The 22,339-nt window shown below is 37.7% G+C and overlaps 1 protein-coding gene across 1 annotated transcript in view; it reads left to right on the forward strand.

Annotated features, from left to right (window-relative positions):
- LOC142834739 (HAUS augmin-like complex subunit 8) overlaps positions 1–22,339 on the forward strand; it is a 90,679-nt gene that overhangs the window by 34,565 nt on the left and 33,775 nt on the right. Inside the window, exons 2-3 of the mRNA XM_075947556.1 lie at positions 14,169–14,229; positions 21,440–21,466. The gene's annotated coding sequence lies outside the window, so the exon portion shown is untranslated. The remainder of the gene's footprint in view (positions 1–14,168; positions 14,230–21,439; positions 21,467–22,339) is intronic.

The raw sequence follows: 22,339 nt of genomic DNA on the forward strand, positions 1-22,339 counted from the left end.
AGTTCAAGATCATTTGGCACTGGTGGTGGAGAAGCGGCACTCACCACACTCTCTGAGTTTGTTCAGTGACAGAAAGTAAAGGATCCTAGGAGGATAAGCACAGAACAGTAGATCCTAGCCTAGCACGGGACATTTGATTCAGACTTCTGTTTGTTTACCAGAAAACTGACAATCAGAAAGGTGACAAGAGGTGTTTGCTCCAGGTCACTGGAAATTTTGTAGCAGTGAAGCTCATAATCTAGGGTTTCAGTCCTTTATCATGTTCTTTCAGAGACAGGGTTTCATACAACCTAAGGTGGCCTGGTATTAAAGCAGAATACTGCTTTAGTATTCGAGATGTTGAGATTGCAAGTGTGAGTCTTTGTACCCAGTTCTGACTCTTCAGGCATAACTTCAAAAACTTATTTATTATGTGTGCATGTGTGTGCATTTTTGTGGGCATACATGCACTCATGCACCATAGCACACATGTTGAAGACAGAAGACAGCTTGTGGGAGTTGGTTCTACCTTGTGGTTTCTGGGGATTAAAATTAGGTCTTCATGCTTGGTGACAAAGTGTCCTCACCTCCTGAGACATCTTTCCAGTCATCAGTTTTAAACCTTAACCCAGCATTCCCCACTCAATCAGCTCCTGTTTCCATGTGATGTGTCTATTTTACATCTGCGTGTGTGCCACTGGATACATCAAGAGCAATGAGTATGTACATAATTACAAGTGATCACAAATACTTCATATGTAAGAGTAAAAAAGTGGACACACTCAACGTTTTCATCAGCAGGTAGAGGAATAGATTGAGGTCTCATGGGACACTACTCAGAAATGAATATGAATGGGCTGCTATATACCATAGTATGGATAAATTCAGAACAATTACATTGGGTTAAAGTAGTCAGGAACCATTGTGCTGTGCTTTTAAGCACAGTATAACCTTATGGGAGGTGCTCTTGTCACTCAGGCCTCAATAGCCAATCAGATCCTCTAGGTGACCTGTCAGTCAAGAAGTTGTGCTGGGTCTTTCAGGACCCAGTTTCAGGCTTTGAAGAGAAGCTGGCACATGTGGTTTTGTGTGCTGTGCTATGAGAGTTGCTGCAGGCAGCTGAGCAGGGAGCATGTAAAAGCTAGAAAACCACAACATGGTTAGCTTTGGCTATCCCCAGACTGGGAGGACGGGCTAGTTGAGCTATGAGAGCCAGTGTGGTTCATCTTCTCCTGGCTATGTGGTAGTGAGTGATCAGATGCAGATTTCATTATATTCTTGCCTGGTCCTGCATCATCCAGTGTGCTTCTGTTGGTCTTTAATGCTCCAGCATGATCTGAGTGGTCCTGCATGTTCTTTGTATTTCTTGGGCCGACTGGCACTCTCCTGACTGTGTCTGTGCAGAGCACAGGGAGCGGGACTGTGCTTTGAAATATCCTTTATGAAATCAGCCCCGTGTAACACAGATTTGCCAAGGTTGGAGAGCCCTGGCCCCTCTAGTATCTTCCAGAAGTTTTGCACTTTGAACATTTAACATTTATGTTTACTATCCATCTGTAGTTAATTCTGTGGAGCTTGTAAACAGTAGTTCCTTTATAGATTAGCACTCCACTGCTACTGTGATAAGACTAGGATTGATGGTATAAGTTCTTAGAAAATATTAAGTAACAAAGTAGAATTTAGGTAAGGGAGAGTTGCATCCCAAATCCTCCAAAGGTTAATGGTATGCTAACTGCACATGTTAGAGATTAGTATAAGATATAAATGTTTGTTACCTAGGATTAACCAGCTGCATTCCCAAAATAAAGGTGACAGTCCTGTTTTACAAACAGCAGAAACACCCATTCCTCCATTAAAAACCATCCTTTTAATGCTGCCCAAGAGACCATGCCAGTGTCACAACCCCATTAAGTCCTGTTGTGCCATAAAGGTATATTAATTCTAGAACATTGGCATTTCTAGTCTTTATGAAAAGAAATTTTGAGTCAAGGTCTCCTATGTTGATTGAAGTATATTTGAACCCTGTCTGTAGCCCCACAAGACATTGCCCTTCTTGTCTTCTTTCCTAAACACTCTAAACCTTGGATTGCATGTCTGCAGCACCACAGCATTCTGAAATTGCCAGTTTGAGTACATAGTGGACTGTCCATTGCAGAACAGAGAAAGGATTTGTTTATGGAGCCTGGCTTCTCCATTCAGACCAGAAGAGGAGGAACACTGCTCTGAGAAAACAGATTAGGTAATAGCCAGGTCACAGACTGAACTTGAAGGCAGTAAGCTGCAGGGGTCTCCATTTTAAAGAAGGACTGACTGATGGGGCATGATGAGTGACTTTCTCTATAATTTCCCTGCATGTATTAATTCCTTCCATGTGAGTGAAGACAGACAGAATTTGTGGGTGTGCAATTTAGGGAGGGGAGCTTGAACTACTAAGTATTCAGTTTCCAATGAGCAGATCTATGCAGATATGTACAATCCTGATTGATAAAGTTAAGTCAGCTGAGATGTTTGAGAAACAGACAATTGAATGCAACTCCATGTGTTAGATTACAGCACTCAGTGACTAACATTTTACATGGAAGCTGAGCAACCTCTTCCATTGCTGGTCTGGGTCCTCAGAACCCAAGACTTTTCACAGAAGGGTGAAAACTATGGTTATCAGTTCCAACACCACTGTGGACTTTGTTTATAATGTTCTTGGTTTACCCAATGTTTCTCTTGTGCAACATTGTCTGATTAGCCCCTTTCTGAATTTGTATACTTCCTTTTAAAACCCAACCCATTGATTTACATTAGCAAGAGACTTGCTGTTGAATTTGACTTAGTTCTACAGTCAATCTGGGATAGGTCTGATTAGCAGCCATTGCTGGGACCTTCTGCTCACCTGATTCTGACACTCAGACTTCACTAACCAATCAGAGCCTCCACCAGTCAAATGGGAGGGTTCTTCAGGGAGCAAGGACTCCCGGTCTATCGCTTCCTGAAGAAATCAGTCTCTTGTGCACTGTGTCCTGGGTTCCCTTGTGGGGAGAGAGTTTGTCAGCTGTACCATGGTGAATGAGTGGTTGCTCTCCACAGATTGGAGGAGTGATGGGCCAAGGTGAGTAAGGGGCCAATGTCCCCAGGTGGGAGGAGTGGCTGGGCTTAATGCACGTGGCTGCTCTTCCCACGTTTAGAGTGGCTGTGCTTGGCGGGTCAGGGGCCACTGTCCACAAACTAGGTGGAGTGGCCTGCTGAGGAGTACGGCTGATCTGTTCAGTCCTCCCCTGATTGGTTGGGAGCCAGTGGACAAAGAGTTTAGTGTGTTCCTGCCTTATCCTAAGTAAGTAGTCCTAAGTGATCCTTGCAACTCTCCATGGCAGTCTCTGAATAACTTCACTGCCTGGGCTGTGTCTGCATTGAGCAGAGCATTGGCAGCTGCAAATGGTGGTGGCTGTAGTGCTTATTTTGCCGCATGTGGAGAGATATCACCAAATTTTCCAAACTCGGAGACCACAGTATCTTCAGAAGTTCTGCACTTTTAACATTTATGTTTAGGATCCATTTGTATTAATTTTGTGGAGCTTGTAAACGGTTTCTCCTGTGTAGAGTAGAACTCCACTGCTAAATTGAAGTAGAGCATAATTGATAGTAGCATAAATGGTATAAGGATTTACCAGTTCTTAGGAGACATTAAGTCACACAGTAGAATTTAAGTAAGGGAGGGCTGCATCCCAAATTCCCCAAAGATAAGTAGTATGCTAACCATGCCTGTTAGATATTAGTATCATGAGATGCAAATGTTTGTTCACCAAGATTAATAAGCCATTAAGGTACATTTCTATAACAAATGAGAAAACCATGATTTACAATCAGCCAAAAGACCCACTTCTCAGTCAAAGACCTCTAACATGGTGCTCAAGGGGCCATTATAGGCTCACAACCTGTGTGCCATGAAAGTTTAATAATTCTAGAACAGCTGCATTTTTCAGTTTTTAGAAATGCTGAGTTAACTTTTAAATTAAGGGATGTACATGACTTTTTGTTGTGCAAAACTGTCAGTATCAAGGGATTACAGAACTTCACTAAAGACCACCAGAAAGTGGCAGAGAGAAACAATAGGCTAAATGCAAACCCTAGTTTCACTGAAAAACCCTGTTATTGGAAATGGTAACAACAAACAAAGCAATTAGTACCTGAGCTTTACCTCAAGGTTATAAAAATTCTTTTGTTCATGCATAATGCTTGCTTTTTGCTATAAAAAGGGTAGTTTGGAAATCTCCCATCGCCACTGATATAGAAATCCAATCTCAGGTGGTGATTAGATATAACTGATAAGCTTTGTGTGCCCCATGGAGGTTTTTTTTCCCCTTCCTTTTTTTCTGGAATCAACTTTGCTTCTGGTTTAATATATTTTAGTGGTCTGCCCCCTCCTCAATAATTGCATGCCACCTGGACCCAACAATAGTAAGCAAAATGTTGTCTAAGTGACCCTAACAGACATCCTATTCTTTATTATAATAGAATGATATCCTTTTATTTTTTTTATTTTTATTTTTTATTTTTTGGTTTTTCGAGACAGGGTTTCTCTGTGGCTTTGGGGCCTGTCCTGGAACTAGCTCTGTAGACCAGGCTGGTCTCAAACTCACAGAGAACCACCTGCCTCTGCCTCCCGAGTGCTGGGATTAAAGGCGTGCGCCACCATTGCCCGGCTGAATGATATCCTTTTAGTAGTCACAATATTTTCTACAAAGTTAAAACCTCAGAAGGCTTCAAGTGAATCTCTCCAAAGAATGTGGTGTACTGGATGAGTTATGGTCATTGATTTCTGATAGTTTGATTTTGATTAGAATCCTGTCATTTCTGTTTAAGAAATTATAGTCTATATTTGTAGCTATGTCTTTATGTCTCATTTTTTGAGTGTTGCAACCTATATTGTTAGTTTTATTATCATCTGATTGTTCCTCTGGAAAATGATCGGCTTTCAACAGTTTTGTATCTAGAAAATTTCATGTTAAAAGTACCTTATGTTTTGTTGAGAAGTTTCTGTGGAGAGTTGGTTTTAGTTTTTTTATTTATTGTTCTTAGAGGCCTTCCTCTTTCCATTCCCTGACATTTCTGTATTTTCCAGTTGCTGTTTGGGCTTTGGCTGTTTAAGTGATTGGATGTGATTAATACATTGACTTTGGATCTTTAAAACCTCCTTGTATATTATTGTCTTTTTCCTAATTAGCCTCACCTGTCAACATGACATTGCCTAGGGTTATCTGAAGAAGCATCAGTTGAGGGTGTGCATAGATGAGAACATCTAATTGCTGCATCTGAGAGAAATTGTATTGATTTAAAGTTTGGGAAGGCTCTTCCACTGAGTTGACAATATCTCTAAGCAAGTGGACCTGCAGAAGAGAACTAGCTTAGCATGAGACCATGACAAACGAGAGAAAGGTAGGAAGCAATGTTTCCCCATGTTTTGTCTTCATTTATTAGCTTGAGTTTCCATCCTAAGCTCCCACAAGGATGGACTGTGATCTAGGGATATCAACCATATAAATCTCATTATCTAAGTTGCTTTTGGATAGAGTTTAATCACAACAATGGAGAAGAAAATTGGAACAAAAAATGGTACCTCAAATGTACTTTTCTTACTGCAAAGGACTTGAAATTTTTAGGTCTGCCCTTGCTATCCTGAATGGAATTGTTTTATTGTTGTGTTGTTATTTAGCCCAGGGAAGCAACTGATTCATGGCAGCTTTCCTCCCAGCCTCTATGTGCTGGAGTTACATGTCATGTACTCCCTTGACAAAGAGCCAAGTATTTGAATTTTTTTATACATGGTCGTTACTTGTGCAGCTGGCACTACTTTCTCTTGACACAGTGGCCAGTTATTTTCATTTGCTTTTATTTGAAAATAGTAAAGCTCATAAACCCTATAAGACCAGAAACAGACAAGTACTTTCTCACCCTATCTCAGAGCTTTTTCAACATTAGCTTTAATTCTTTACCAAGTATCTATATCTTAGGTGCCTTCTGGATACCAAAGAATTTTAAGGCTTCATTATTTCCACACACATTTCTAAATCAGAAAGAGAAATGTGAACCCTATGAGTTTTTATTGAATGCTTTAGGATAGCAAGGTACAGAGAGGATTTGGCTTGTCCCATTGCCCTGTAATGAAGATTACTTATCTGGTTTATAATTTAAAACCCTTCCTAACTTTTACTCTTTATGGTCTCTGTTCTGGTACCACCTTTCAACATCTACTGCGTTGTGGTCCCTTGGTATGGTTGTCTTGTAAATCAGTACACATTGATGCATAGTATGAACAACTGCACAATAAGATTTATTTACTATGGCTTTTTATACATACTAAAAAGTGATACCTCAACTCTGAAACCCCTCTGTACTCAGGTACATGTGTACTCTTGCTTCTCCTTCCCAGAAACAATACCTCAATTAATCCATAATAAAAGTGAAAATAAGTACAAAGATACAATGCAAAAAGTATACAGAAGCAAAGCACTCCTTTTTAACTGGTACAGTGTGAGCAACTGAGCTCAAAAACAAATTTTTTATCCATGGTATAGATTCTGAGAGAACATTTGAGAAATAGGCAGAGTTTGCTTTCATCTATGCTTGTTCTCTCATGCAACCGTTTCCCAAGTTTGTCTCATCTGTGCCACAAGGAGCCTGCACTCTAAGCTAGTTTTGTGCCTCCATATTTTCCTCCTTTTAGATTTTTTAAGTTAATTGAGTTTTATTCATAAAGTATGTAAATATTCTGCATTTGGTTGAAAGAAACTCTTACATAATCAAAAATAGAAAAGAATAACAATGATTACAATAAGCATACCACCAGATGTATGAGGAATACTTTGTAAGAATCCCATCGCATCTAATTTGTCCAAATTGTCCTGTCACTTTGTTATCAAAAATTTGTGCAATAGTTGAGGCATCTGAATCAGGAAATGATTAGGAAAAGTAAGTTCTATAACATCATGTAAATGATCAATGAGAGATCAAGGAGCAGCATTGCCCAAAAGATAAATATGAATAACCTTCCATTCATGTAAAAATTCACTAAGCTTAATCAGTAATGCCAAAAGTGGTCGAATTCCAATCACAAATGTTTTTGCACAGATAAATATTTCTTTCCCAACCATCCCACAGATTTCTTAAGCACATCAACCTCTGTCTGTGGTTTAGTATCTATTTGAGCTTGCTGAGTCCAGTCCCTGAGAATCTTTATACCATTGCCCACCTGACACAGAAGCATTAGCAGCAACAGCAATAAGGTTATGAATTTCCTCTATTACAAAATCTAACATGCACTTTGTTCTTTTCAATATTTTGATAAAGAATACTACATTAAGATCCAGAGGCTTTTGAGCCCAACACTGACCTAGGTTTACAGACAGCCAAATGTGTGTATGTTGCTGTAGTATCATAAGTAATGATGAGGATTAAACCTAACAGATAAATTAATACATGAATCCAATTGAAAATCATAACTACTAATTTCAGTATTGAAATTGGTTCTTCTAACTAAAAATACATATGCTAGTTGTACATAGGTAGTAACATTAGTATTCCTGAGTAAGGTAAATATATAAGTAGAGGCGGGTACTGCTGTTCCAATGACTGAGCCTTTCAATACCTGAACAGGTTTTAAGTCAGCTATGATCTTCCTAATATGGATCTATATTGCATTATGGGCTGTGTGCAAGGCAATCAATGTCAGAAAATGGCTTCCTGTTAACTTTTTATTCTTGGCTTGATTCATCCTGGTAACACTAAGCAAATCACAGGTGGTGATATTTCAGAACAATTGTTACTAAGCTAACCATATGGGCTCCAATTGACCCATTTATATTGAAGTATTTTGCCCAATTTGTTTCACAATTTTCTAAAGGATGGCCGATGTTTGAAATTATAATATGTATAATCTGTACATACAGGTTATGCTGTTTCTCAATTTTCAGTACCATTATCCCAGGTATGATTAATGGAATATGCTGAGAGTCTTTGATGACAAGTACGATATGTGCCTACTTTAATATTTCATAGGTTGTTCATGCGTATTTTTCTTTAAATTTATTTGTATCATGGATTACATTAATGCATTTATGAATGTTGTACCATCCCTGCATCTTTTTGATGAAGCTGAATTGTTAATGAAGGTTTTTAAAATGTATTCCTGGATTCGGTTTTCCATCATTTTATTCAGTATTTTTGCGTTCATGTTCATTATTGAGATTGTTTTGTAATTTTCTTTCTTGGGTGAGTCTTTGTGTGGTTGTCATCAATCTTAATGTAGTCTCAAAAAGAGGTCTGGCTATGTTCCTTCTGGTTATATTAAGTGCAACACTTAGAGGGGTATAGCAATTCTTCATTAAAACCATTTGTCCCTCAGATATATTGTTTGCTTTTTATGAGAGTTTCTATTTCATTAAAGAGTATATGCCTATTTAAACTGCTCACCTAGGCTTTATTAGATTTAGGTAAATGGTACCTAGCCAGAAAATTGTCCATTTCTTTTAGGTTTCCCAATTTTGTGTAGTACAGGTTTCTGTTGTTTGCTCTAAGTATTTTGTGGATTTCATTAGTGTTGTCATGTATTCCTTTTTGTTTCTGATTGTGTTAGTTTGGATCTTCTCTCTTGTCTTTTTTATTAGTTTGCATAAGGGTTTGTCTATCTTTTTTATTTACTCAAGTAACCTGCTCTTTGTCTCATTGATTCATTGCATTTTTGGTTTCTAAATAATTTATTTGAGCCCTCAATTTTATTAGTTTCTGTTTTCTACTCCTTCTGGGCATGTCTGCTTTTTTTTTGTTCTAGAGCATTCATATGTGCTGTTAAGTCACTGTGAGCTTTCTGTATTAGCTATGAACTTTCCTCTTAGCACTGCTTTCATAGTGTTCCACAGGTTTGGGTACAATGTTCCTTCATATTTTTTTTAAAAAAGACTATTTATTTATTTATTTAGTATGCAGTGTTCTGCCTGCATGTATCCCTGAAGGCCAGAAGAGGGCATCATATCTTTTTTGAGGGCACCATATCTTATTATGGATGGTTGTAAGCTACCCATGTTGTTGCTGGGAATTGAACTCAAGACCTGGAAGAGTAGCCAGTGCTCTTAACTGCTGAGCCATCTCTCCAGCCCAGCAGTGGTTATTCCTAGGGCCCATGTGCATACACTGCTAAAGAAAGAAAACGAGGATTCACATATCAACTACCTTTTCCTCCCTTTTGAAAGCGTCTCTTAAACTGGCGCTTTCTGTCCTAAAAGCACCTGCCATTTGCCTGCTGGCTTCACATAATGGAAGACTGTTTAGTTACAGCAAGGACTGAGATTCTGATAATGCCAGAACATAGACGAGTCTAAAAAGCAGTTTGCTCAGTAGAGGCTACATGCTGAATGGTTCCACTATGGGAGCCTCCACAGTGCTAAATGTACAGATGAGCAGTTGCTGGGGACTGGGGGAGGCAAGAGACCCTAATGGGTATTGGGTCTCCCTGAGGATCATAAAGATGATTTGGAACCCCGAGGAGGTAATGGTTGTGCACATGAACATGGGAGGGAGGGATCCATCCACATCAGCGGTTTACAGTGGGCACCCGGACCTTGAATCCCTCCAGAGCAGCTCTCTCCCAGACTAGGTGCTAGAAGAGGCACAGCAGTGACTCAGTGCCTGCCAGTGGCAGGTGGAGAATTCAGGCCCCCGGTTTGGAGGAGGGCTTGGCTGCAAAGACTGCTCCTCTTTCCAAATGGTGTAGAGTTTTCCTCAGCTTACACCAGCTGCCAGTACCACCTCTAGGGCAGAAGCCCCATGGCACAGTGACCCCACTCCTGTGACTGAGGAAATTTGGTCACTATAAATACCTGACTTGGGATGAAACCCCACAAACAGGCTGAGCAGACTTTAATGAAAGATCTGGCAAGGAGGGGGCAGGGCTCACACACATGCTAGGCGGCTGGGGAATCCTTGACATGGTCCTACATGGTCCTGCTCAGAGATTTTACTAGCCAGGGCTGCAGTTATAGACTGAAGTTTAAGACGCAGTGATGAAGGTTCTGGGGAAGGCAGAGCTGGAGTGTTTTCCGAGTCTCTGGGGCCAGCTTTCCCTCTTTCTATCTTGGCTTCAGTGAGATCTCCCCATGGTCCATGAAGAGCTGGGTACCTGTCTACTTAGCTCGGGCAGTGCACAGACCTGTCTCCCTTCCTGCTTTCAGCAACACACTGAACCTGGATGGGGCACACTGCCACATGACAGGAGTGGCTGGATCAGAGCTTCCCCAGCCTTGGCTCCCATCGCCCTCTGTGTTTCTCACCTCCTCCTGGGCCTGAGTCCTTGTGTTAACCTGGCCGTGGGACACTTGCCCTCCCACTGCATGGCAGTCCAGCAGCTGGAATCCTTCATATTTGTTGAATTTTAGTATTTAATTTATATTACCTTGAGCCATGGGTGGTTCAGTGGTTTGCTGAATTTCCTTTGTTTTGTAGGATTTCTGAGAGTACTATTGTTTTCAGGTTCTAATTTTAAATCGTGGTGGTTTGATAGTACACAGTGTATTACTCCATTTTTTTTTGTTTGCTGGGTTACACAGTGTGTGGTCAGTTTTGTGGAAGTTTTCATGAGGTGCTGAGAAGATGGTATGTTCTGTTTTGTTTGGGTGGAATATTCTATAGATATCTGTTAGGCCCATTTCATTCATTACATCTCTTATTTCTCTTATAAATTTTTGTCTGGTTGACCTGTTCATTGTCGATTGTGGAATACAGAGATATCCTGCCATTAGTGTTTTGATGAGTAATTTGAGTTTTAATACTGTTCCTTTTACATGTGTGAGTGCAGTTGTATTATGAGTATAAATGACAAGGATTGAGACTTCATCTAGACAGATATAACTTGTTTTATATATATATATATATATATATATATATATATATATATATATATATATATATATAGTGACATTGTATATAGTGTCATTCTCCAATTCTTCTGACACCTTTATTTTGAAATCTAATGTTAGATTTTAGGATAGCCACACTTGCTTGTTTCTTGGGTCCTTTTCCATATTTTTTACTCTGAGGTACTGTCTTTTTTTGAGTTTGAGGTAAGTTTCCTGTGTATAACAGATGGCTTATTCTTGTTTTCTTACCTATTCTCATAGCCTGTCTCATTATATTTGAGATTAGCGCATGTATATTAAGAGATATGACTAGTTTTTGATAATTACTGTTATTTTTCTCTACTGAAATGATCATATGGTTTCTTTTTCTTTCAGTGTATTTATATGATAGATTTGATTGATGGATTTCCATGTGTTGAACCAGTGCAGTATCTCTGTGATAAAGCCTCCTATTTTTTTGAATCAGGTTTTTCAATATCTTATTGGGAAATTTTTCGTCGATGTTCATGAGCGAGATTGGTCTTTAATTGTCTATCTTGGTGGCTTTTTATTTTTTCGTTCAGTGTCATGGTACCACTGTTACTTAATATAAAGCTTTGAAATGACTCTTCTGATTCTATTATGTGACACACGTTAAGGAGTTTGGGTATCAGCTCTTTGAATTTCTGGTAAAATTATGTAGTAAAACTAATTGGTGCTGTGTTTTTCTTGGTATGTAGGTTTTTTTTTTTTTTTGGCTGCTTATATTTCCTCACCACTTCACGATCTATTTACATTGTTCCCTTGGTCTTATTGAAATTTGGTATATGTTATTTATCTAATAACAAGTCCATTTATTTTACATTCTCCAACTTTGGCATATAGGCCTTTGTGTTAAGATATAATTATTTCTGAATATCTTCAGTGTCTGTTATGTCCCTCATTTCATTACTTATCCTGTTAATTTGCGTGTTCTCTTTCTGTAACTTTTTATTACATTGGATAGCCATTTGTGAATCTTGTTTTTACTCAAATAACCAGTTCTTTGTTTCATTGACTTCTTTGGATTGTTTTCTGTGTTTATATTTTGTTTGTTTGAGTCCTCCATTTGATAATTTCCAGCCTTCTACTACTGGGTAAGAATTTTTTTTTCTATAGCTCTCAGCTGTGCTTTTAGGTGTCTAATGTGAGCTTTCTCTGTTTTTTTTTTTAATGTGGACACTTAGTAAGATGAATTTTCCTCTTAGCGCTGCTTTCGGTTTGGTTATGTTGTGTCTTTGTTTTCGTTGAATTCAGGGAAGACTTTAATTTCTTTATTTCTTCTATGACCCAGGCGTGGTTTAGTAGTTGACTGTTCAGTTTCCATGAGTTTGTCTGCTTTCTGGTGTTATAATTGTTGTTATACTCTTAAATTTTATCCATGTTGATCTGATAAAGGCTCATGTGCTTGCAAAATTTTTTGAAATATTTATTTACTTATTAACTATGTATACAGTATTCTGCCTGTATGTGAGTCTCCAGGCCAGAAGAGGGTGCCAGACATCATTACAGATGGTTGTCAGCCACCATGTGATTACTGGGAATTGAACTCACGACCTTTGGAAGATCAGGCAATGTTTTTAACCACTAAGCCATCTAAACAGCCCCCTCCCCTTTTTCTTAATTCTTTTTGATTTTTGAGACAGGGTTTTTCTGTAGCTTTTGTTTCCTGTCCTGGAAGTAGCTGTTCTATACCAGGGCTGACTCTAACTCACAGAGATCCTCCTGCCTCCGCAAAATTTTTTTGTGGCATATTAGCTTTACTTTGTTATCAAGTGTGTGGTCAACTTTCTAGAAGTTTCTGGAGATGCTGAAGTTATATTTTTTAATTTATTTAATTATGTCGATTATTTCTATTTCTCTGTTATGTTTCTGTCTGGTTGACCTGTCCATTGTTGAGATAGTGCTGCAGTCTCCAACTATTAGTGTGGTTTGAGGCATAAATTTATTTCTAGTAATGTGGGTGCATTTATATTACTGAAATTTATATTTGGTATTCATACTTCATCCCTTGAAATATACCTGCTATGAGTTTAAAGTTTCCATCTTATTCTCTTTTGATTGGTTTAAGTTAGAAGTCATTTTTGTTTCCACAAGTTAGTATTAGACCTTTTTCCTTTGCTGCTCTTAATATTCTTTCTTAATACTGTATCATTTGTGTTTTATGATGTGGTGAGGGCTTCTTCAACTCTGTCCATTACCGGTTTGATTCGCTTCTTCTTGGTTTCCTTTCCTAGGGTATCTTTGGATTTTTCATTTCTTCAAAGTTGTTGTTATTCTTCTCTTCCATTTGCTTACAGTTGTTTTTCACATTCTGTTTGATGGACCCTATCTCTTTTCTAATTTTAATTTTAAGGTCTATTTCTTCTTCCTCGGGATTAGGGTGTTCAAATTTTCCTGTTGTATATTCACTGGATTCTCATACTATCATGTTGTCTTTCACATTTTTGGAGGTATTCTGACATAACAGCATGCACATTTGTACCAATCCTGTTAGGAGAGTCTTGGATGCTTGGTACGCTCTTTGCTGTGGCTAGCTGTGTGCTTTTGGTTTTTTCTTGGTCTGCCTTCTCTTAGTTCTCTTAGCCCTGGAGTCTCTTTTATCCACTCCACCCTGGATGTGGTGTGGACCTCAACACCCTGCAGGTAGATAGGAGTCCTTGGTGGAAAGCTTGGATGGGATAAAGCCACTTGCTGGCCAGGGACATCGCAGACAAAAGGGCGTGCTTGCTTGGGTGCATGCTCAGTGTGATTAAGAAACTACTGCAACAGTTGCCCTCACTACTTTGTCCCCTATGCCCCAGTCCCCTTCAATTTTGTATTATGGAGTTCTTATTTCCTCACTTTGCAGCAGACTTGTTGGCAATCATAAATCATAAGAATGAGAATATAAAAATGTTGGTTCTAGAAATGGAAAAGTAAAAGTAAAGAAACATTAAGAGAATGAAAGCAGAATGTTAGCAGCTTTCTCTTCAGCTTAAGGTGCTATGAGAGTCCCATCTGTCTGTGCTGTGAATACTGTTGCTTAATAACAAATCTGTTTCAGATAGTGTTTGAGCCAGTCAGGAAATTGAAAGTCAATGTTGATAGAAAGAAGGCTGAGTCAGAGAGAAGCAATATAGCTAGTATGGAGACAGATGATGGAATTTTACAAGGGAAGACAGTATACAGATTAAAGGAGATGGGTTTAATTTATGATATGAGTTACCCATAAATAGGCTTAAGCTATTGTCCAATGAGTATTTCAAGTAATATGGTTTCTGTCTTATTATTTAGTTCTGAGCATCCGGAACAAACAAGCAGCCTCCCTGCCATATCCATTCAGTCCTCAGAGGAGGTAAGACATTTTCATCTTTTGATGTCTAATTTCTTGAGCTCTTTATATATTTTGGAGATTCCTTTGGACATTAGTTTTTTACATGTTGATAGATATTTATCTAGTTTCATTCCTCTACATGTTGACATACAGTTATGCCAGCACCATTTGTTGAAGATGCTATCTTTATTTCATTGTATAATTTTAGCTTCTTGGTCAAAAATCAGCTGAACTTCTGTGTGGATTACTCTCTGTGTCTTTGATTTGATTCCAGTGGTCAAGTCTGTTTTTATGCCAATACCAAGCTGTTTCCAATACTGTATCTCTGTAATGGAGGTTGATGGATTGTCATGCCTCTGGAACTTACTTTCCTGTACAGGATTATGTTGTCCATCATTGGTTTTTCGATATTGATTATTGATTATTAAGAATTTGTTGTTTTGGTATGGATTCCATTTAATCTACAGATTGCTTTTGGACTGATTGCCATATTTATTTTGTTTATTCTCTCTATCTAAGAACATGGGGAGATCTTTCCATTTCCTGGTGTATTTTTCAATTTCTCTCACCAAAAGCTAAAAGTTAATTTTGTAGCGTGGAGGCCTTAGTGATCTTCTGGGGGCGCTTTTGATCATCATTTTGGGACCACTGTTATAACTGTTAGGTACGGTAAGTCCAACGTAGATAAGCGGCAGTACCTTACTGTGCGCTTCAGTCTCTTGTAGATAAAAGAGCCGCGTGCAGATACTTTCGTTTTCGGATACTTTCGTTTTCGCCGCACTTGTAAGATGGACGTAGATAAGCCCCGGGTGCCTGCTTGTCATCATGGGCTCCTCACAGTCCGTTATCACAGCACTAGATTCGGTGTTAAAATAAAGACATAAAAATTGCCCATCAGATGCTGAAAAACTTCGAAAAAGAGATTCATCGAGTGGCTCACTGGTATGTTTGCTCTGGTAAGTGGCAGTACCTTACTGTGCGCTTCAGTCTCTTGTAGATAAAAGAGCCGCGCGCAGATACTTTCATTTTGGGGCACTTGTAAGACGGACGTAGATAAGCTGCAGGTGCCTGCTTGTCATCATGGACTCCTCGCAGTCCGTTATCACAGCACTAGAGTCGGTGTTAAAACAAAGACATAAAAATTGCCCATCAGACGCTGAAAAACTTCATAAAAGAGATTGATCGAGTGCCTCACTGGTATGTTTGCTTCGGATCATTGACTCTTGCCTGGTGGAAACGTCCTAGAAGAAGTCAAGGACAGTATGTCAGAAACTGAACGTACTGAGAGGTTGGGCGCGCACAGGAAAAAGGCCTCCCTGGTAAGTCTAAGGATGAGGGGATGAATACTTCGGACCCTAATGGTCCACAATTCACCATGATAAAGAAAAGCAAGGAGAATGGTACATTAATCTCTATTCTCTTAGACTGTGTCATTATATGTGGATTGAGTACATGGATAGTAAGAGACATTAATGACTAATAGATGATAATTTCTGTTATTTTTCAGTGAGAGTGGTTGTTAGAGTTTTGCTGATGTGATTTTTTTTTTTGCTTGAGAATTAGTGTGTGAAGTTTTCATTCTTGCGTTGGTGTTTTCCTTTTAGTAAGGTTGGGACCTTTTTAATCTACTTTATTTGTTGTTCTTTATGCTTCTTATACCTCTTTCTTAAGGTAAGATATATTCTTCTTTAAGTTTTGAAAGTTTCCTTTTGTAATTTTCTTGATTATATTTTCTGTGCCTTCTATCCCTCACTTTCTTAGGTTTTGTTTTCTGTTTTCCCAAATTTTATGTATGTTTTGTTAAAAATTTGTTAGGTTTCATGTTTTTATTTCATTACCTGATCTAGCATTCTTCAAACCTGAGATTCTCTCTTCCATCTCTTTTATTCTGTTTGTTGTACTTCCCTCTGTAGTTTCTGTTCATTTTTTCCTGGATTTTCATATCTGGGGTTTCTATTGTTTTCTTTATGGCTTATATTTCAGTCTTTGGTCTTGAACCATTTTCATCAGCAGTCCGGTTTTTTTCCCCCTTCGTTATCTTGTTTTTTTGTGTGTGATTTTTAATTTTTTTCATATTTTAGCTGTTGCTTTTTTTCTTTGTTTTTTAGTTAGATTTTCATTTCACTTTATGTCTTTATCATCTCAATAAAGTTATCTTCTTATGTAATTATAATCCTTTTCCCTTTATTTTGAAATCTGCCTGGTCTGTGATCACTTGATTCTGATGTTACAGTGTGACCTCTTAGGATGTTGTATAAATTATTGCATTATAGTCGACCAACTTCTTCTTTTCATTTTACCTTGGCAGTGTCTTTGCATCTTGTTCAAATTGTTACAGTGGCTGTCTGAGTCTTTGGGAAGTGTTCTTGGTCTGCTCTGTGGTTTGCGGGTCTCATTTTTCCTTCCCTTTTTCTTCCTTTTTACTTTATTGCTCCTTTGGTTTGCAAAACAATATTTTCCCAGCTTCATGTCATCTGCCCCAGGAGGAGCCTGCACTTTGAGCCAGTTCTGTGTCTCCTCAATTTCATTGTTTTTATTTTTATTCGAATTCAAATAAAGTATGCAATTATTATGTTTAGTCAAATATAAAACTGATACATAATCAAACATAAAAAAGTATTAGCATGATTACAATAATCATACCACTGGAGTTATGAATAATTTGTAAGAATCCCTTAAGATCTAAACCTGCTAAGTTGTCATCAAAAATTTGTTCAATGTTCGAGGGTCATGATTTAACAAAAGTCCTATGTAAGTGATCATTGATATATTGAGCAGAGGCATTTCCCAGGAGATAAGCTGGAATATTATTCCATTCCCGTAAAAAATCTTTATAATCCAAATTATTAATGCAAATAGTGGTTGAATTCCAATCACAACAAACACAAAGTAATTTAATTAGTTCCTTCCTGCAACAATACAGTTTTTTTTCTCAGTGAACCCACAATTTGCTTTGGTACATCAATGTCTGTTCAAAGTCGAGCATATATTTAAACCTGCTGAAACCAGTTTATGAGAATATGCCATTGCTCTACAATTTTTTTGTCTGCAAGGATGTATGTAAAGTGATACCAGCCACATTAGCAGTATCAATAACAGCAACAAGGTCAGGAATTACAGCTCTTACTAAACCTAACATGAACTTTGTTCTTTTCAATATCTTAGTGAAGAAGTCAACAAAAATATGATCTAGAAAATTTTGATCCCAAGCATGACCTTAGTTTACAGGCAGCTAAATTTGTGTATGTTTCTCTAGTATCATAAGTGATGATGATTAAACTGAATAGAGGAATTAATGCATGACTACAATTGCTAATCATTAAAACTAATTCCAGTAGGACAATTGATTCTTTCAAAAAATACATATGGTAGCGGCACTGAAGCAGTAACATTATTACTTATAAATAAGGAAAGTATACATAGAAGCGGGTACTGGTGTTTCAACTAATGACCCATTTAAAACCTGAACAGGTTTAATGGTAGCTACTATTTGCCAATTATGCATCTGCATTGCAGCTTTCACTCATAATAAGGCAATAAGATCATCACTGATTCTTGCATCTCCTCAGGCAGACAACAGCTTTCATTTACTGGTTTATTAATGGCTCGATTCATCACTGTGCCATTAAGCAAATCAGAGGTGGTAATATTCCTTTCAGAACAAGTGTTATTAAAGTCACCATATATATGACAATTGATCCATTTATTTTGAATTATTTTGCAAATTTTCCGAATGAAATTTTCCAAATAAATGGCTTATATTTTAACCTATAATATTTAAAATTTGGATATAGGGGATATCCAAATTCCTGATTTTCAGTATTATTATCCAAGGTCTTAGTAATGCACTGTGCTCAGTCTTCGAGGACGATTGCCAGATTTTCCAGTTTCAATACCAGGTTGTGACCACTGCTGAAATCCCATTGCAAACCAAGCACCATTTCCAAATAGTATTGGCTCCCTTTTATCTATATAAGTAAAATTATATGGAGTCCCATCAAAATTATTCAGATAAGTTAAATTATTCCAAGGAGGAGTAAGGATACTGGGAGTGGTATACACTAACACATCGGTATCTACCCAAAACACAGGCTGAAACATTGGTGGGTTAGGGACATAAGCCCATTAACTTACATCTGATCCCCAATCTGAAGAGACAGATAGCAGAGTGCTCAGGGCCAGAAAATGATGTTCAGCCATAACAGGTATTCTGTACTGCTGTATAATAATCCTTAACCATATATGCAAGAGATTTCACCAGACCCCATGATGGTTAGGATGGATAGGAGTCCTTGGTGGCAAGCTAGGATGGGATAGAGTATTTTTGCATTCATGTTCAATATTGAGATTAGTTTTTTATTCTCTTCCTCAGTTGAGTCTTTTTGTTTTCATGACAATCTTACTGCATAGTCATAAAAAGAGTTCTGGCAATGTTCCTTCTGTTTATATTATGTGCAGCACTTAGAGGAGTATGGAAGTTCTAATTGAATTCTTCATTAAGACCATTTGCCCTGGGATATTTTGTTTGCTTTTTATGGGAGCTTCTTTTTCCTTTAAGAGTATATACATATTTAAATTGTTCACCTAGGCTTTATTTAATTGATGTAAATGGTACCCAGCCAGAAAATTGTCCATTTCATTTATGTTTTACAATTTTGTGCAGTACAGGTTTCTGTGGTATGATCTAAGGATTCTGTGGATTTCCTTAGTGTCTGTTGTCATTTATCCCTTTTCATTTCTGATTGTGTTACTTTGGATGTTTTATTCTCGTCTTTAATAGTTTGCATAGGGGTTTGTCTATCTTTATTATATAAAATAACCTGCTTTTTGTCTCATTGATCTGGTGTATTTTTTATTTGTTTCTACTTAATTTATTTCAGCACTCAATTTGATTATTTTCTGCTCCTTCTGGTCATGTCTGCTTTTTCTGTTCTAGACCATTCACATGTGTTGTTAATTCACTAGTGTGAGCTTTCTGTTTGAGCTGGGAAGTTTCCTATTAGCACTGTTTCATAGTGTTCCACAGGTTTTGGTACAATGTTCTTCCCTATTTGTTGAATTTTGGGAAGTCTTTATTTTATTTTACGTTGACTCTTGGGTGGTTCAGTAGTTTGTTCACTGTCTGTTTTTTTTTTTTGTGGGATTTATGAGAGTACTGTTGTTGTCAAGTTCTAACTTTAAATCGTGGTGATTTGATAGGGAATAGTGTATTACTCCATTTTTTTTTGGTTTGTGTGAATGTTTGCGGTGTTACACAGTGTGTGGTCAGCTTTATGAAAGTTTTCATGAGGTACAGAGATGGTATATTCTTTCTTGTTAGTGTGGGTCATTCTGTTTGGCAAAATTCATTAATTACATCTCTTAGTTCTCCTATTTCGCTTATAAATTTTTGTTTGGTTGACCTGACTATTATCTAGAGGGGAATGCTGAGATTCTCTACCAGTAGTGTGTAAGGTTATATGAGCGATCTGAGTTCTAATGTTTCTTTTACATTTGTGAGTGCACTTGTATGACAAGGATTGAGGCTTCATTTTGATAGATTGAACTTGTTATTAGTATATAGTGTCCTTCTCCAACTGTTCTGACTTACTTTAGTTAGAAATCTAATGTTAGATATTATGGTAGCCACTCCTGATTGTTTCTTGGGTCCTTTTCCATACCCTTTATTCTGAGGTGCTGTCTGTCTTTGATGTTGAGGTATTTTTCCTGTATACAATAGATTGTTGATTTTTGTTTTACTATCTATTCTCTTAGACTGTGTGGTTTGAGTACATGTATAGTAAGAGACATTAATGACTAATAGATGATAATTTCTGTTATTTTTCAGTGGGAGTGGTTAGAGTTTTGCTGATGTGAGTTTTTTTTGCTTGAGAATTTGTGTGTGAAGTTTTCATTCTTGCGTTGGTGTTTTCCTTTTAGTAAGGCTGGGAATTTTGATACGTATTTTTAAGTTTTTTTTTTTTTTTTTTTGGTCAGGTGATATCTTGTTTTTAACCAATGGTGAAAGGAAGCTTTGGAGGTTTTAGTAGTCTGTTTTGTATTCACGGTCTTATATTGCCTGCTGCACATTTATCCCAGCTCTTTTTGCTTTCATGGTTTCCATTGAGAAGTTGGGAGTAATTCTGATAGGTTTACCTAAATGTGTTACTTGGCCTTTTTCTTTTGCACGTCTTGATATTCTTTATTCTGTATGCTTTTGTATTTGATGTTTTGTGGTATGACTAGGGGATCTTTTTAATCTACTTTATTTGTTGTTCTTTATGCTTCTTATACCTCTTTCTTAAGGTAAGATATATTCTTTAAGTTTTGAAAGTTTCCTTTTGTAATTTTCTTGATCTTATTTTCTGTACCTTCTATCCCTCACTTTCTTAGGTTTTGTTTTCTGTTTTCCAGATTTTATGTATGTTTTGTTAAAAATTTGTTAGGTTTCATGTTTTTATTTCATTACCTGATCTAGCATTCTTCAAACCTGAGATTCTCTCTTCCATCTCTTTTATTCTGTTTGTTGTACTTCCCTCTGTAGTTTCTGTTCATTTTTTCCTGGATTTTCATATCTGGGGTTTCTATTGTTTTCTTTATGGCTTATATTTCAGTCTTTGGTCTTGAACCATTTTCATCAGCAGTCCGGTTTTTTTCCCCCTTCGTTATCTTGTTTTTTTGTGTGTGATTTTTAATTTTTTTCATATTTTAGCTGTTGCTTTTTTTCTTTGTTTTTTAGTTAGATTTTCATTTCACTTTATGTCTTTATCATCTCAATAAAGTTATCTTCTTATGTAATTATAATCCTTTTCCCTTTATTTTGAAATCTGCCTGGTCTGTGATCACTTGATTCTGATGTTACAGTGTGACCTCTTAGGATGTTGTATAAATTATTGCATTATAGTCGACCAACTTCTTCTTTTCATTTTACCTTGGCAGTGTCTTTGCATCTTGTTCAAATTGTTACAGTAGCTGTCTGAGTCTTTGGGAAGTGTTCTTGGTCTGCTCTGTGGTTTGGGGGGTCTCATTTCTCCTGCTATTTTCTTCCTTTTTACTTTATTGCTCCTTTGGTATACTCTGTGCAGTCACAGCTTGTTTGTGGACTTGCTCTCTTGATCTTCTGACCTGAGGCAGGTTGAGGATGACCCAGAATATTTGTTTGACTATCGATGTTCCAGAGAGTGTGGCGTTGTGCTGTGTTGCTGTTCATGTACTTGTTTGTTTTTTCTGTATTGTAACCCATTTCTTTCAGAGTTCCAGCACATTGGAGCGCAAACAGGTAAGTTTTTGGATTGGATGGGGTTAGCAGCTTCCAGGGTTCAGTGGGCGGGGTGAGTATTAGGGTAGATTGCATGTAGGCAACTATCTCTTGTTATCTAGCTATGGACGCAAAACCAATTTGGATGCGGCTTGGGGATTTTACCCAGTATGTCTATCCGAGATGTTTGCTTGTCCTGCCAGCTACCTGGACACTCTGTTCTTGGTCCTTGGTTAGGATAAGATTTATGGCTTGGGTTTGTGGATAAGGCTTAGAGCTAGGGCCAGGATTTAGGTTTATGGGTAGTGCCTAGGGGGTTAGGATGGTGGTTGTGCTGGTTTGTAATTGGGTTACAGTTGGGTTTAGGTTTTAGGGTTAAGGGGTTAGAGTTATGAGTTCCAGTTCTGGCTCAGATTTGGGTTAAGGGTTAGGGTTCTGGACAGTGTTTTGTTCTTGTGCTTTGCTTGGGTTTATGGTATGTTTTAGATTTAGGGTTTGTGATTTGTTTAAGATATGGTTGTGTGCTTTGTTTTTTGTTCATGCATTGATTTACAGGTTTGTTTTTGGTTTCGAATCAGCATTTGGGTTTGTGTTAGGTTTTGTGTTATGGTGTGGCTTCTGTTTTTGGCTCATGTTCATGTTCTTTTTATTGCTTATTGGTTATGAGTCTTGTTTGGTTATCAGTTTCAGGTTTTTGAAGTGGGGTCGAGGGTACATGTACAGCTTGGGTTTGTAATGGAGTTATGGGTTTGTGTTAGGTTCCAGGTTAGGATTTAGTATTAATGATTGTCTTTGGGTTAGTTGTTTGGGTTATCGTTTAGTTTTTGTTGGGGTTCGGGTTATGTTTTTGATCATGGTTTCTATTTACGGTTCTGGTCCTGGTTTGGGGGTATT

This window comes from Microtus pennsylvanicus, chromosome 14 (genome assembly GCF_037038515.1).
Source record: "Microtus pennsylvanicus isolate mMicPen1 chromosome 14, mMicPen1.hap1, whole genome shotgun sequence".
NCBI lineage: Eukaryota > Metazoa > Chordata > Mammalia > Rodentia > Cricetidae > Microtus > Microtus pennsylvanicus.